The sequence below is a fragment of the Miscanthus floridulus genome, chromosome 1 (assembly GCF_019320115.1).
Source record: "Miscanthus floridulus cultivar M001 chromosome 1, ASM1932011v1, whole genome shotgun sequence".
NCBI classification, from domain to species: domain Eukaryota; kingdom Viridiplantae; phylum Streptophyta; class Magnoliopsida; order Poales; family Poaceae; genus Miscanthus; species Miscanthus floridulus.
Genome location: NC_089580.1, coordinates 11,044,877 through 11,047,327, shown reverse-complemented (window position 1 = coordinate 11,047,327; position 2,451 = coordinate 11,044,877). Strand labels below are relative to the sequence as shown.

The window sequence follows — 2,451 nt, the reverse complement described above, 5'->3', positions numbered from 1 at the left end:
ATCACTCTCAGAGAAAAAGACTGCAGTTGATGAAGCTTTATATACAACAAAATGCATTTTTCTTTGTTACATCACCTTCTCATTAATATATCAATCATAATGATATTCAAAAAATAGAGGCATTTCAAAGGAGGTAAAGAGATGGAGTATTCCTCCTTCCTGTAGATAATTAGAATCGCATTAAATCTTGGTAAGATGAATCCTTAAAAATTACTACATGAAAAAAAAAGTAGGATCGATGTATAAAATGTGGTTGTGCGTAGATAAATTGTATCTTTTCTGAACTCCATAGTGAGTTTGTGCTCTTTGAGAAATATAAAAAAGCAGGAAAGGCTGCAGATACTTTACAACCTATATGATACATGGACACTTGACAGTACTCCTCTAGAGATGCTGGTACGGATTGGACAAAAATTCAATTTTAGTATGAGATCAGATGTCAATCTTTAGAAATCACGGTCACCGCTTAACGCTTGTTACTATCACTTTGGCATAGGTAGTGAGTTGAAGGTGAGTTGCTTACCTATGCTCTGCATCATTAGCCACCCCCTTTGCTGACTCCACCGCTGGCCCCTGGATGGAGTCATGGCATGGAGCACAAAACCGATTTCTCATAATCAAACCACTCATCAACAATTCCATGCTACAAGCAAGTACGGCATGGAAAATCCATCAAACCGAAGAAATATTATATGCCTAAATTAGGATATGGGGATGAAATCCACGTGCAAAAAAAACATAATCAGCGCACTGAAATCCATAAAACAGCAATTAATCTCCAACACATTTTGTTCACGTCCTGTTCTAGCTAACCTGTGTAGAATGGAAATCAATTAGCCAACGACCACGGCACAAAAGAAAGAAAAAACCTCTCTAGAACGCACGCAAGAAAGATGGGAGCAAGGAGCTTTAGGTTTTTTTTGTTTTGGTTTGTTTTTTTAGGTGTGTGCCCCCTACTGGTATTCAGAGAAAAATTGAAATGATTTCTTTCCCCACTCTTGAGGATTGCACGTAATTTGAGATGGCGTTGTTCCATGGAGGCAGATACCCTGAGCATGATCTGGCTAAGTACCAGAGAAAGAATAGAAATTGCAGTAAACAAATCTAATAGCCAGTTGATGTGGTTGTTGCGACCCACAGCTGATTGTGTTGCCTGTTAGCAACGAAAGGTTAAGGAAGAGCATTTTTTATCAAGTCTAGTCACAAAAAACATGGTTGAAATGCAGTACCAAGCAGTAAACCATACAATATTTGACACAATTAAAACAATCGCTACCATGACTCTATATCATATCATGGGTTTGCGTTTATTCAGCATATTTGGATGATTTCACAGAACAACAAGTAATACAACTATAAGAGATTTTTTTATGTTACGACAGTTTGGATATTATGGTGCCTAATTGAGAGATTAATCAGGCAGCAGTAGAATAGCACAACGTTCTAAAAGCACAGAAGAATGGTTCATTTACTCTTTATCAGCCGCAAGCTTGACTTTGCTCACCGGGGCCAACAGGCACCACTTTACTAGCATTCAGCTGCAACCAGAGCAACATTGTTAAGCAAAGAATTAATTCTACATCGTTTCTTCAGTCTACGCACACAAATACAATGTGGAAGTCCAAAGTGAACAAAAATCAAATCTTTATTTGAACACTTCCGAATGCTACTTCCCCAGAAACATTATCAAACAGTGAATTAATGTACACTTTAAAAACATAAGCTAATACGTTTCTCCAGTTGAATACCTACATCATCCAAAAGGCACAAAGAAAATAAGTGTAGACTGCGAACATCCATTAAATTAAAAGCGTGAAAGGAAATAGAATCACAGATAGCTACTCGCCCAGGGACATTTTCAGGTAAAAAATTGATTATGCATTTGAAACAATAGCATCTCATTTTTACTGAAAAACAATGATCAGTGGGGCAGGGCTTCACCTGGAGCGCGTGTTCAATCTCCTGGTTATTTGTGTTGGCTCAGAGCAGATGGTCCCTGATGGCGCTCCTTGGCATTGGGGTCGTGGAAGGAGAAGGACACGAGGAAGTGGTCTGCCACGCCAGTTGCCGACGCCATCGCCGGTGGCTCGCGCCGTCCAGGGAGCACTGTCGCAACAGTTAGCTGCCTGGCCACCTATTCAAGCAAATGGAGGAGACGGAGGCAAGTAAGGAATTTGAACTCACGGCATTGCGAACGGCCATTTCTTCAAACACCCTGAGGACGTACCTCTGCCGGCTGCAGTAGACGTATGAGTTGGCGAGATTCTTGGCGACAAAGGCGTGGAGTTCAACACCTACATGGACTCAGGCTGGGCGTCGTCCCACGCTTCGCTTCCATCGTCGTTGCCTCAAGCTGTGCGATTGGTTGCGTGCCGGGGTCGATGACTGATGGCGGTAGGCGAACTACGGAGCGCGGCGACAGTGGCCGGGACACGAGTGCAATGCTTGAGG

The 2,451-nt window shown here is 41.9% G+C and overlaps 1 long non-coding RNA gene across 1 annotated transcript; it reads right to left on the bottom strand.

The window, feature by feature from the left end:
- Positions 1–546: 546 nt before the first annotated feature.
- On the bottom strand, positions 547–2,035 carry LOC136472813 (uncharacterized). The gene is made up of 3 exons (XR_010762434.1): positions 1,942–2,035; positions 1,473–1,538; positions 547–643 (listed from the first exon to the last, which is right to left on the bottom strand). It is a non-coding gene; the product is annotated as an uncharacterized lncRNA (long non-coding RNA).
- Between the last annotated feature and the right edge of the window lie 416 nt (positions 2,036–2,451).